The sequence below is a fragment of the Narcine bancroftii genome, chromosome 4 (genome assembly GCF_036971445.1).
Source record: "Narcine bancroftii isolate sNarBan1 chromosome 4, sNarBan1.hap1, whole genome shotgun sequence".
NCBI lineage: Eukaryota > Metazoa > Chordata > Chondrichthyes > Torpediniformes > Narcinidae > Narcine > Narcine bancroftii.
The window spans coordinates 106,460,480-106,475,102 of record NC_091472.1 but is presented as its reverse complement, the minus strand read 5'-3'; the positions used below and the strand labels follow the sequence as shown (position 1 = coordinate 106,475,102).

Sequence of the window (14,623 nt, the reverse complement as noted above, 5' to 3'; positions counted from 1 at the left end):
TTAGTTTATTAAAGCTGTCTTATACTCACACTGCTGGTGTGGTTATTGTCAATATAACAGCCATACATGAAGGTAGTCATCAAGATGAGGTCCACGTTGGATGTCCCCTTGCCCATGTCGTCTGGTCCCTTCAGACCCTTTCCATCCTGGATACACATGTGAACTGGAAGACTGCTCTGGTGACTGCCAGGGCTGAGGTGTGGTGGATGGGCCACACTTACAGTAGTACTGATAGAACCTTGCATCTGATGACCAGGTTTTTCCGTTACTGAGAGAGAGCACCATGACATTGAAGCCAAATGTACTGAAATGTGTGGTTCTGCGAACAGGAGAGGAGGAGTTGGCTTGTTGTCCACACATTGCACACACGGAACAGATTCTCCCAGAATCACAGTGCGGCTTTCGCGCAAACAGAGGAACTACTGACATGGTCTTTGCCCTCAGACAGCTCCAAGAAAAGTGCAGAGAACAAAACAAAACAAAGGACTCTACATCACCTTTGTTGACCTCACCAAAGCCTTCGACACCGTGAGCAGGAAAGGGCTTTGGCAAATACTAGAGCGCATCGGATGTCCCCCAAAGTTCCTCAACATGATTATCCAACTGCACGAAAATCAACAAGGTCGGGTCAGATACAGCAATGAGCTCTCTGAACCCTTCTCCATTAACAATGGCGTGAAGCAAGGCTGTGTTCTCGCACCAACCCTCTTTTCAATCTTCTTCAGAATGATGCTGAACCAAGCCATGAAAGACCTCAACAGTGAAGACGCTGTTTACATCCGGTACCGCACGGATGGCAGTCTCTTCAATCTGAGGCGCCTGCAAGCTCACACCAAGGCACAAGAGAAACTTGTCCATGAACTACTCTTTGCAGACGATGCCGCTTTAGTTGCCCATTCAGAGCCAGCTCTTCAGCGCTTGACGTCCTGCTTTGCGGAAACTGCCAAAATGTTTGGCTTGGAAGTCAGCCTGAAGAAAACTGAGGTCCTCCATCAGCCAGCTCCCCACCATGACGACCAGCCCCCCCACATCTCCATCGGGCACACAAAACTCAAAATGATCAACCAGTTTACCTATCTCGGCTGCACCATTTCATCAGATGCAAGGATCGACAACGAGATAGACAACAGACTCGCCAAGGCAAATAGCGCCTTTGGAAAACTACACAAAAGAGTCTGAAAAAACAACCAACTGAAAAACCTCACAAAGATAAGCGTATACAGAGCTGTTGTCATATCCACACTCCTGTTCGGCTCCGAATCATGGGTCCTCTACCGGCATCACCTACGGCTCCTAGAACGCTTCCACCAGCGTTGTTTCCGCTCCATCCTCAACATCCATTGGAGCGCTTTCATCCCTAACGTCGAAGTACTCGAGATGGCAGAGGTCGACAGCATCGAGTCCACGCTGCTGAAGATCCAGCTGCGCTGGGTGGGTCACGTCTCCAGAATGGAGGACCATCGCCTTCCCAAGATCGTGTTATATGGCGAGCTCTCCACTGGCCACCGTGACAGAGGTGCACCAAAGAAAAGGTACAAGGACTGCCTAAAGAAATCTCTTGGTGCCTGCCACATTGACCACCGCCAGTGGGCTGATATCGCCTCAAACCGTGCATCTTGGCGCCTCACAGTTTGGCGGGCAGCAACCTCCTTTGAAGAAGACCGCAGAGTCCACCTCACTGACAAAAGGCAAAGGAGGAAACACCCAACTCCAACCAACCAATTTTCCCCTGCAGCCGCTGCAACTGTGTCTCCCTGTCCCGCATCGGACTTGTCAGCCACAAACGAGCCTGCAGCTAACGTGGACTTTTGCCCCCTCCATAAATCTTCATCCGCGAAGCCAAGCCAAAGATTGCTGTGCCAGTGATGCGGGTTCAAATCCTAAATCCTCAGCTGTCTAAAGAGTTTGTATGTTCTCCCAATGACTAGCGTGGGTTTTCTCCGGGTGTTCTGGTTTCCTCCCACATTCCAAAAATGTATAGGGTTGGTAGGTAAATTTGGTGTAATTGGGCAGCACGCCTTTCATGGGCCAGAAGGACCTACTGTGTTGTATTGTTAAATTGTATTGTTCTTTAGTATTTGCAGGAATGCAAAATTGGAATGAACATTACTGAAAGTTTCATTATAATTTAATTACATTTGATCTGTGTACCTGAATTTGTGATGAACAGGATGGAGGTTGATTCTTGTTTGTGTTGTTACTTTGGTCAATGTATTATGCAATTATCTTTTTTATCTGTTCACAGGATGTGAGTGATTTTGGCAATGCAGCTATTTCTTATCCTCCCTGATTCTTCGTGAACTGAATAGCTTTTAGGTCACGGCAGAGGGAAGTTAGGAGCTATCCAGATTGCTGAGTTGGAGGCTGCACATGGTCCAGGATAGATAATGAGAGTTGATTTCCCTCTTTGCAGGATTCTCCCTTCAGAGGATCAATGAAGCAGATGGGATTTTGCACAATTCCGTACTTTCATAGTTACTGTAAAACAAAATAAATTTCCTCAAAAAATTATAGAATAGGATAAATAAATAATGTAACTTTATTTTAAAATAAATACACATTATAGTGGGTATAGATGGAGTAAATGCAGGCAGGCCTTTCCCAGAGAGGTTAGGTCAAATAAAAACTAGAGAACATGGGTTAAGAGTGAAAAGGGAAAAGTTTAAAGGGAATATCAAGGGGAATTTCTTCATGCAGAGTGGTGTGAGTGTGGAACAAACTGCCATCCAGTAAATGCAGGCTCAATCTTAACATTTAATAAAAATTTTGAATGATACATGGATGAGACTGGAATGAAGGGATAAGGTCCAGGTGCAGATCAGTGGGACAAGGCAGAATAATAGTTCAGTTCAGACTAGAAGGGCTGAAGGCCCTGTTTCTGTGCTGTAATGATCTATGATTCTTAGCGAACACAATTACAAGTAAGTAGTTGTCACTGAGCATTATGTACTTTACTAAGATAACAGGAGGTATACAAATATCAGTCTATCTTTCATTTAAAATTTTTTTAAATGCATACACATTTACACCAGGAAAGAAATTTGAAAGATTTGTTCCATATTTTTTCAGTTTGAGGTTAAATTGCTAAAATATCTTAGTTGTTCAAATGATACACCTCACTCTCTCAAACTGTGTTCTTCTCACTTTTACTTGACAAACTCCTCATCCAAAATATATGAGGTCAAGTTTAGAAATACATTGATGCCTTTCCAGAGGCACTTAATAATAGTACACAAAGGTCCATGTAATGCATAAATGGTGTGATTCAGCAAAAACAGTTTGCATTCTTATTTTGGGAGGAAGGAAGGAAAAGATTTATGAGAAGGCTTGAGGAAATTTATGGGAACTCAGTTATCAAATTATAAAATGATAATACGTGATCTACACTCGCCCTGCCAAGACAACCATCATGACCGCCCCCACCGACAACCAGACCCCACCCCCTAGACCGATAACCAGACCCCACCCCCTAGACCAACAGCTTTTTACCCCCCCCCCCCGCGCCTCAAGACACCCGACCAACAACTGAGCCGACCAGTACACCCCCAGTGGAGCTGCACAGGTCACAGAGGCAGAGGAAGCCACCTGACCAGCTGAACCTCTAGGACTGGGTCTTGTTTTTTTTAAAGATGGGGTTAATGTAGTGCTATGTATATACTGCTGCTACTCTGTACATAGGTGGCTGGCCCGCCCACTGATGACTCGACCCCAGTGTAAACGCTCCCCCATGACCTGGCCATTGAGGTTGAACTCCCTGCCCCCTTCCATTTATTCGAGCACATGGAGTTTGGCCATCTGAAATCTAATGTGTGTTAAAGCCTATCGTTCCTCACTCATGTTTTTTTGAGTCATTGATAGTGTGTATCACAGACTACATGTCATAAAGTCAAGGATCTAGTTGCATGGGTGGGGGGCAGTTTTGTGTGAAAGAAATCACCTTTCTGGGAGATGAACTGTCAGAGGCAGGAGTGGAGCCAGACAAGAGCAAAGTGAAAGGAATTTTAGAGATACCCAGACACACTGACAAAAAAAAAAGGCATATTGAGAATGCTGGGAATGATTGATTTAATTGGTAAATTCATACCAAACCTGTCTTCCAAATCAATGTACCTCAGGAAGTTTTTACCGGACAAATATGAATTCAAGTGGTTGGCCAATCATGAGGAAGAATGGGGATGAATGAAAACCATTCTAACTGCAGAAGCAGAGCTTTTGACATTTTTTGACGCATCCAGAAGGACGAACATGTCTACGGATGCTTCAAAGATACTGTATCACTTCAGGCTGTGGGAGAAGATTGGAGGTCAATAGCAAACGCATTAAGGACGATGACAACATCTGAATGTCGATATGCACAGATAGAGAAAGGGTGTGTAGGTCTGGTCAATGGACGAGAAATTCCACAGTTATGTGTATGATCTACCAACATTCATGGCAGCACAAGCTATTAATAACCATAATAAAGAAAAATCTCTGAAATGTCACCGCAAATCCAAAGACTGATGATGAAACTACAACATTATGACTTTGAATTGGTGTTGTTATGGACCCTGGACAATTTTGTTTTAGGACCAGGGACAGAACTGAACCTACAGGGGAAAGAAAGGATTGTGTGCTGCTGTGAAGCACTGAAGTAGCACTGGGAAAAACTGACAGCTGTCAAAAACACAAGAGCTACACACTGGAAGCTGGTGAGCTTGCGGAGAGTGCAACCACTACTGTCAACTTCTCTCCACCAATAGGGGAGCTGAAGTCATGCACCAAGGCAGTTGAAGAGCTCAGCATGCTGAGTTGTTGAATGGGTTTGTTGATTGGTTGGAGGGCAGTCAGTCAAAATGTCATGTACTTACCCAGTAGTTTCAGTAGGAGAAAGGAGACTGAATTACTTTGGCTGCGGGTGCCAGCACTGTTGTCATGACAGCAGTTTGCGCCACTTTGATACCCAGATATGTGTGTGACCAACCTGGGCTTCCCCAGACCCCTTCCAAGAGGAGAACTTCATGTGACAGGAGTCACTTGATGATCCAAGACAGGGTGTTTAGAGGGGAAGCTCTGTGTGACTTATTAACCCTAAAGTGGGCTTCGGGGGCATGAACCTTGTATAGTGACTAGGAGGTCACTGGGTGAAAATTCCCATGTGAAGAAATCAAGGTGGTCGTTGCCGCATTCAAAACTCAGGAAAGTCATAAGTCTACAGTGATCACAGCCATCTGTCTCCACGTCCAACTTAAAGACCTGCGTGCAATTAAACTAAGAATCCCAAGCCTGGAGACAAGACTCTGCAAGTTGTTCCCTTTTGGCTGATGGATTTGACATGACTGACGAGGTTTTGTTTTGGGAGTTTTCTTTTGGGGCATTTTAAGCTTGGACTGTAATGGGCTGTGTTCCCCCCCCCCCCCCCACATAAACCTTATAAATAGCTGTCATTAATGTAGAGTCGCCATAAAGGCTTATGTTCAGGGGTTAACTTTATTGAGGTAATTCTGTTGTTAATTTGTTAATAAATTTTGTGCTAAACTTAACCCTTCTGTTTATGCATCTCTCAATTGCTGTTAGTGAGGCGTAACAGTGTGCACATGAGGCAAACTTATTGTGTTAGCTGATGTGTTGTCTAGGGAAATGATGCAGTGTGAAGCACACAATGAGAGTTCCACAGAGACAGATGTGAATCTCCACATGAATCAGATCACTGAATCTCTTCCTATATCTGACATGAAATTCAAGCAGATCAATCTGAAACCAAAAAGGACACAGTTCTGCAGAAGATCATCAAGAATCTGAATGAAGGATGGCTAAGAGGTGAATGTCAGCCATACTACCACATCAGAAGTAAGCTGAGTGTTGTCAATGGGCTTCTACTCAGAGAGAGCAGAATTTTTGTTCCTCAATCACTGCAACGAGAGATACTGAAAAGGGTGCATGAGGCCCACCTGGGAATGGAAAAATGCAAGAGGTGGGCCAGAACTATTGTTTATTGGCCAGGGATAAATGCTCACATTGGCAGGATGATTTCCAGCTGTGAGACCTGTTTGAAACATCACGCAAAGCAGGCAAAGGAACCCATGATCATAACTGATGTACCAGCAGAGCCATGGCAGAATGTTGGGACTGATCTGTTCCACATTAATGGAAATAATTACTTGCTAGTTATTCACTATCTATCAAACTATCCAGAGATTGCACTGCTTCCTAAGATGTCTGTTGCTTGTGTGATAAAATATATGAAATTGATCTTTGTAAGACATGAAATTCCTCAAACTATATACAGTGACAATGGACCATACTACACCTGCAGAGAATTCCAGAATTTTGCAGAAGAGTATGATTTTCTACATACAACTTCAAGACCTCTGCATCCACAGTCAAGTGGTAAAGGAGAGAAAGGAGTTCACATGTTAAACAGTTGCTCAAGAAAGCACTAGACTGTGGCTCAGATCTGTATCTAGCTCTACAGAGTTACAGAGTTTAGCCACTTGAACATGGCATGTCACCTACTGAGCTTCTGATAGGACATAGACACTCACCACACTTCTCTACTCTGCGGACCCAATCAAGAACGGACATATCGAAGATGTTGAACGGATACAAAAGTGTCTGCAATAGAGACAAAAAGCAAACAATGTCAAGTCGGCAAAAAGCTTAGGGCCACGGGTACAACACGACACAGTGAGACTCAGAGATTCAAACACTTGGGACAAAAAGGCTACAATTCTGGAGGAAGTAAATCCAAGATCCTACACTGTTAGAACAGAGGATGGTCAAATACTGAGGAGGAATCAAAAGAGCCTGCTGAAAACACAAGAGACACTACAGGAACAGACAAATGCAGAAGATCAGCCTGCACAGCAACGAAGAAAACACCACCAGTGCTAGATAGTGGTGGACCAACAGAACTGACACAAGCACCTGTGTTAAGAAGATCCACATGCATTGTCAAAGCACCTGACAGACTGAATGTGTAAAAAAGAAGTGCACATTTAAAACGTTTATTCTGCTGATGTTTACATTTGTGTTGAACTTTAAATTGAAATGAATACTGTATTAGTGTATCACATTTTAGATTAAGCTTCTCAAGGAAAGGGGATGTAGTGATAGAGTATTACCAGTAGAGGGAGTTGGAGACCGGTTTGTTGCAGCTCGGTGGGATTCAAGGTGGATGCCTCCACATGGCCATGAGTTCTATAGCTAATAAAGTAAAGTTGTTTTAAAGTACTCAAGTTTCTTTATTACAATAAAAGAAACATCACAGCTAGAGCTCTGAAATAACAATCAAGGCTCATTTTCCTCTTCAATTTTTTTTTCGTTTGTGACAAAACACTAAGTTGACTTAGTTCAAATGCAATGCAAGGATCTTACTAATTCCAAAAAGCTTAATTGCATGCCATATAGTACAAGCTAAGCTATTGGGAGTTGGGTTACCAGCTCTCATAAAAAGATTGAGTGGCACTGTAATTTTAAATCTAGCCTGGTACCAGAGGCTGACTCACCCTCAAATGGCTTCTGGATACCACATGCTTTAAGACTCAAAATGCTTCTTTGTGTAGCCTGCTGATTGAAGCAACGTCTTCCTGGAGCACTTCACTAATAACTTATGCAAAATAAGACCAGTGCATTGCAACAGGCCACAGGGAAAAAAAACTTCCTTTAAAGAAGCAAGCACAATTCCACTTCTATCTCTGAGTTCAACTTAAATCAGGAGTCCCCAAAATTTTTAGGCCATCGACCCCTTCAGGGACTGAGTAGTCCCTTATCGACCCCCAGGCTTGGAATCTCGGTGTTGAACAGGACAGGAGAGGTATGGGCTGGACGGGGGCTGAGGGGGGGAGGGCTGGATGGGGGTGGGGGTGCTGGGTAGGGTGGCCAGATATCTGGTTTTAGGTCAGAAACAGGCTTTTGAGTCTTTTGTCCTACGTCCAGCACCACCTCGAACCAGATATTAATTTGTCCTCCATTTTGGGGGTATAGGCCCTACACCCCCAAATAGAAGACAAATTAAGGGGTAAAAAGAGCACTTAACTGATAAATGAAAAGTCCCGGGGTACGCAGGCTGTGCGTGGCCGGCCAGCACATGCACAATGAAGGGGAAATATGATAGCAACACTCAAAATGCCAGCTGGCGCATGCACGATGAGAGGGAAGCACGATGGTAGCACACAAAGGTTCATGGCAGGTAAGCCCCCCTCCCCCACCCCATGCTTGCGGGTGGAGAGGGGGAGAAAGAGTGTGGTGGCAGCTGTGCTGGACTGGGTGAGGGAATGGGGAGGCACTCCCCAGTGTTATTGACCCCCTGCATTTATCGACCTCCTGGATAGTCCCATTGATCTTTATCTTGGGTCAATATCAACCACTTTGGAGACCTCTAACTTAAATCAACATCAAACAGGAGCCAGAGCTACTAACACAAGAGGGCACCTCTGCCATGCCTTAAGAAGGCTTTTAAATGGATGCAAACAAGCCTTTGCTGTGTTGCACCCAAATGAATTACAAGTGACCTGCACTTCATACCACTTACAGATTCTGACATTCACAGCAGAGCTTCAGTGAAAGAAAACAACTTTGAAAACATTGCAATGTCACATCACTGGCTTTATTTCATATTGTCTGGCATTGCACACTTCCTGCAGTTTTTTTTTTATTGACTGAAGTGAAGTCTACATTGCCTGTTTAAATCTAACTGTCAGCTGTATTGTGGTCACTGGAAATTGAAGAGCCTCTGATTCCTTCCTGACCCAACATCATAGGAAATTCTAACGCTATCTTCCCAACACCCAAGGATAAATTATTCACAAGAGCAATTAACTATTATTATTGAAGTATGTTGAGTTCAACACACAGTGCATCTCACTTCCTCACCTAGAAGACTATCTTGATCTCCCATCAGCTTAATCCCATCAGTCCCATTTCCACTCCCTATTTCCATGTGCCCGTTTTTTCATACACATTCATCATCTTTCTTTGATTCTATTGCCACTTACGAACATGAAGTGGTAATGTGCAGCTCTCAGTTAATTCAAAGTTCAAATTTATGGTCAGAGTCCATACATGACATCACATAAAACCCTGAGATCCTTTATCCTGTGGACTCGGCAGAATTTCTGCTTGTATGTAACTGTAAACTGTACTCAAGAAGAAAGATACATATACAAAAGATAAAAAGATAAACAAATAAATGTAAACAAACTGATTGTGCAATGCATTTTTAAAAAATAGAGTAAAATCCCCATTATCTGGAATTCAAGTAACTGGCAGCCTCAAGCAATCGGCAAAAAATCATGGAAAATAAATAAGTAAAAAATACAAAAGTTATAAAGGGTGTCCCCAAGTGGTCAGTTCGCCAATTCATCCAACACACAGTTTCAAACAAATGGCAAATTCTCATTCAGCATCTACCAATCCCAATAGGTACTGGATACTAGTGGCTTTACTGCATTCAATAATAAATATGTGCAAAGTAGGAGTCCTTAAATGAGCCTCAGATTGAGTCTGTTGTAGGAGGGGTAGGAACTGAACCTGAGCCTGGTAACATGAGTCTTGTGGCACCTACACCGCTACAGAGGTGAGAAAAGAGCATTCCTGGGTCCATGATGATTGCTCCTGTTCTCTGACAGCAGCATTTCATGTAGATTTTCTCAAAAATGGGGAGAGTTTTGCATATGATGTATGAAGCTTTGTCCACTACCTATTGTGGGACTTTCTGCTCAGTGGTATTGGTGCTCCCATGCAGCCAGTTAGCACACTTTCCACCTCACATCTGTAGAAGTTCTACAGCATTTCCAATGTCACACCAAACCTCCGCAAACTCATGAAGAAATAGAGGTGCTGATGTGCTTTCTTAATGATGACATTAGTATGTTGAGTCTAGGAAAGATCCTCCAAAATAATGACTCCCAAGAATTTACATTTGCTCACCCTGTCCACTTCTGATCCCCTAGTGATCACGGGATTGTACACCTCTGGTTTTCCCTTCCTAAAGTCTACAACCAATTCCTTGGTCTTGGTGACACTGAGTGTGAGGCTGTTGTTAGTGCATCATTCAGCCACATTTTTAATCTCCCTCCATATGCTGACTTATCGCTCCTTTCTATATACCCACGACTGTGGTATCATCAAGGAATTTGTAGATGCTGTTGTCATACTGAACCACACAGTCATGGATGTAAAGCGAGTAGATCAGGGAATAAGTATGCATCACCTTTGGTGTTCTGGGGCTGATGGAGATTGTGGAAGTGATGTTCTTGCCAATCTGCACTGACTGGGGTCTGGAGGTAAGGAAATCCAGGATCCAATTACACAGTGGGGTATTCAGGCCCAGGTCTTGGAGTTCGCCGATTAGTTTTGAGGGGATGATACTGTTGAATGCTGAACTGTAGTCAATGAAGAGCATCCTGATAGACCATAGAACATCACAGAACAATACAGGCCATTTGACCCATGATGTTGTGTCAACCAATATAAACCTACTCAACAAACTAAATCTTCCCTACCTCACACCCATAACCATCTATTTGTCTTGCATCCATGTGCCTGTCCCAATTGTAGCAGCCTCCACCACCACCTTGGCAATGTATTCCAGGCACTCACTTACCTCTGAGTAAAAAATTTACCCTTGACATCTCCTCTCAATCATGTCGACCACTATAAATTCACCTCACATCCTTCTTCACTCCAAAGAAAAAAAGCCTTAGCTCTATTAACTTTACCTCATAAGACATATTCTCTAATCCAGGCAAAATCCTGATAAATCTCCTCTGCACCCTCTCCATAGCTTCCACATCTGTCCTGTAAGGAGGTGACCAGAATTTAACACAATATTCCAAGTGTGGTCTAACCAGAGTTTTATAGAACTGCAACATTACTTCACGGCTTTTGGCCAGCATACCATAAACTTTTTTAACTGCCCTATCAACCTGTATAGTAACATTGAGAGGTCCATTGATTTGGACTCCAAAGTCCCTCTGTTATTCCATACTGTTAATAATAATGTTATTAACGATGTACTCTACCTTCAGTTTGACCACATTTCACGCTTCATCATGAATGTCTCCCCTCTAGCAAGCTTTGCTGTACTAACATTGGCTGTGCATTATCTCTACTGTTAAGGACACTCCCCTTCAGTATAACTGTATATGTACCTATTGTCTTTCATTATTGTACCATGAGTTTCTGTAATAAAAAACATGATTATTGTTTGACCATATCGTGTTTGTCTACTTCATCAACTGGCACTTCACACCCGATCTTGCGGACCAACCTTGAGGGCGGCCAACGGCTCCACCATCAGGACCTACGGCACCCACAGATTGGGAGGGAGAAGTTCCACTGGAGGTTCATACTAGCCTCCATGGGCACTGTGCTGTTGGGGCCAACTTCCTGAGGGCTCACGGTCTCCTGGTCGACATGAAGGACAAGAGGCTGGTCAACAGCTGAACGTTCCACTCCACACGACTGGACACAGCAGATTCCTCCAGGCCCGAAATTGCTGCCATAGCCGCTGCCAGAGATGAGTTCGCCGACATTCTCTGCAAGTTCCCTGCCATCCTAGAGCCATGGTTCAACACTGCCATGCCCCAGCATGGGGTCTTCCACCACATCGCCACTCAAGACCCTCCGCTGCATGCTAATCCAGACGGCTACCACATGAGAAGCTCCAGCAAGCAAAGGAGGAGTTCTCCAGACTCCAAGAACTCGGAATCATCAGGTGCTCAGACAGTGCCTGGGAATCACTGCTCCATTTGGTCCCGAAATCATCTGGGGGCTGGAGACCATGCGGGGACTATCTTCGGTTGAACGAAGCAACCACCCCCAACAGATACCCGGTGCCCCACATACAGGATTTCTCTGCCAACCTCCACGGTGCACGGATCTTCTCCAAGATGGACTTTGTACGGGGATACCATCAAATCCCGGAGGATCCAGACGATGTGGGTAAGACGGCCATTATCACCCCTTTCGGCCTCTTCGAGTTCCTGCGTATGCCCTTCAGCCTAAAGAAGATGGCCCAAATGTTCCAGCGCCTCATTGACGCAGTAGGGAGGGATTTGGTCTCTGTGTTAATTTACCTGGATGATATACTCATTGCCAGTTGCAGTCACGATGAACACAAAGCCCACCGCCACACCCTCTTTGCTTGCCTGGTGGATTTTGGCCTCACGGTTAACATGGCCAAATGTCAGTTCGGCAAGGAGACCCTCCAATTCTTGGGGAACACCATATCAGCGGCTGGGGCCGCACCAGCGCTGGAGAAGGTGGTGGCCGTGCAATGTTTCCCAAACCCCCCACCCTAAAAGGCCTTCAGGAGTTCGTGGGGATGGTGAACTTTTACCATCGTTTCATCCCCAGAGCTGGTTGCACCATGTGCTCATTGTTCACACTGATAGCCATCAAAGAAAAGGCTCTATCCTGGCCGGAAGAGGCAAATAAGGCTTTTGTCGCGACGAAGGAGGCCCTAGCCAATGTGACACTACCAGTGCACCCACAGCCAGAGGCGCACACGGCACTCTCCATGGACGCCTCAGCTATGGCAGTGGGGGGGGGGGGGGGAATCCTGGAACAGTGGCTTGATGGACACTGGCGCCCGCTGGCCTTTTTCAGCAAGCAGCTGCGCCCACCAGAACTCAAATATAGCGCCTCCGAATGGGAGCTCCTGGCGCTGTACTTGGCCATCCGCCACTTTTGCTACTTCCTCGAGGGCAGGCCGTTCACAGTCTTCACGGAACACAAGCCCCTCACCCAGGCACTGGCAATGGCCAAGGATCTGTGGTCTGCCAGAAAACAGCGCCACCTCTCGTACACGTCGGAGTTCACGACTGACATCCAACACAGGGCTGGTAAGGACAACGTGGTGGCGGATGCACTCTCACAACCCGCCATCAACACTCTCGCCCCCGGCCTAGATTATGCTCAACTGCTCCAGGCCCAGAGGAACGTTGCGGAGATGCAGGCCTTGCGGACCGCCATCTTGGGCCTCAAACTCGAGTATGTCCAGTTGCCCCATATCCTGGACACACTGCTCTTCGATATGTCAACAGGTACGCTGCGTCCGGTTGTCCCGCCGCACTGGAGAGAAAGGGTCTTCAGCACCCAGCTGTGAAGATGACAGTGCGTATGGTCGCAGAGCGTTTCGTGTGGCATGGGCTCAAGAGAGATGTAACAGAGCTCACCAGGAACTGAACCAGGTGCCAGACCTCCAAAGTCCACCGACACACGCAGGCTCCCATACAGAACTTTGACTCAGCCGCTCGCAGGTTCCAACACATCAACGTTGATATCGTTGGACCCCTGCCGATGTCAAGGGAGGCTTGTTACCTCCTCACGATGGTCAACTGCGCCACAAGGTGGCCTGAGGCTATCCCGATTAAGGAAGCCTCTGTGGAGACGTGTGCCAGGACTCTGGCACATTTGGAGACCCAGAGCACATTACTAGCGACAGGGGTGCACATTTCACATCCGCCCTGTGGACCCAGATGGTGACACTCCTGGGGGGTGAAGCTCCACCACACTATGGCATACCACCTGCAGTCCAACGGGTTGGTGGAGAGGTTCCACAGGCACCTGAAGGCATCACTCATGGCCAGGCTCTCCGGACCAGATTGGACGGATGAGCTACCCTGGGTCCTCCTCGGGATGAGGACGACATCCAAGGAGGACCTACAAGCCTCGGTGGTGGAGATGGTGTACGGCACACCGCTTTCCCTACCAGGTGAGTTTTTGGGCTCAGACCCCGAAACTGCAGCCACCGACACAAACCTACTGGTGGACCTCCGCAGGAGACTGGGTTCCCTGGCTCCCCCACCCCCAGTACCACAACACCTGGCCAATCCACCTCCCCAAGAACTCGATTCGACTCAGTTCATTTTCGTGCAAAGAGGGCCGCAGGGTGCACCGCTGCAGCGACTGTACGAGGGGTCGTACAATGTCTTGCACTGGACCAACGGAACCTTCACCCTAGACATTGGGGGGAGGGAGGAACATTTTACAGTGGACCGTCTGAAGGCGGCCCATCTGGACTTATCTCAGCTGGTGCACACAGCCAAGCCCAAGCGACGGGGCCGCCCACCCAAGCGGCAGGACGCGTAGCCGGTTCTGGGGCGGGGGGTGTTACGTGGTGGCGCACTCACTCAAGGTGAACCGGCCCCGCTTGTGATGCCACGTGGCCGGGGAAGCCCTGGGAAGATGGCGTCATCAGGGGTTTCTTCCCCAGATGAATCTCCCGCATGGCGCGCGCCCCAGGTAGCGTCTGTGATGTCATCACACACCAGGTGACCGAGCCAGCGCTGCCCTTAAAACAGTAGTTAACAACCCTCAATGTGGTGGCTGTGTCTCTCTCACTGCTCATGCCGCAACAATACATTACTTTTTAGATTAATCGTAAAGTAAATTTAGGGGTTTCAAGATGGATGAATCCAGAAATTAAATCCTCTAAAAAATATTCTCTTCTTTTTATGCGTGGAGCATCTTTACCTTTTTGGCCTCCTAATTAACTAATCATTTTGTTGTTAGAAATACATTAAGAATCTAGTTTCAATTTAGGAAACATACTGGGAACCATAGATTTTTATTAATTAGTCCTATTTTAGGTATTTTTTAAAACTTTTGTTTAAGATATCGGTTATTCCTCATATTT

General features: G+C 46.0%; 1 long non-coding RNA gene across 1 annotated transcript in view; it reads right to left on the bottom strand.

Moving 5' to 3' along the window:
- Positions 1–2,121: 2,121 nt before the first annotated feature.
- The window catches only part of LOC138760961 (uncharacterized), a 35,389-nt gene continuing 22,887 nt past the window's right edge, over positions 2,122–14,623 (bottom strand). Inside the window, exons 2-3 of the long non-coding RNA XR_011355998.1 lie at positions 6,525–6,594; positions 2,122–2,478 (exon numbers count right to left, since the gene is read on the bottom strand). This is a non-coding gene — a long non-coding RNA (uncharacterized lncRNA). The remainder of the gene's footprint in view (positions 2,479–6,524; positions 6,595–14,623) is intronic.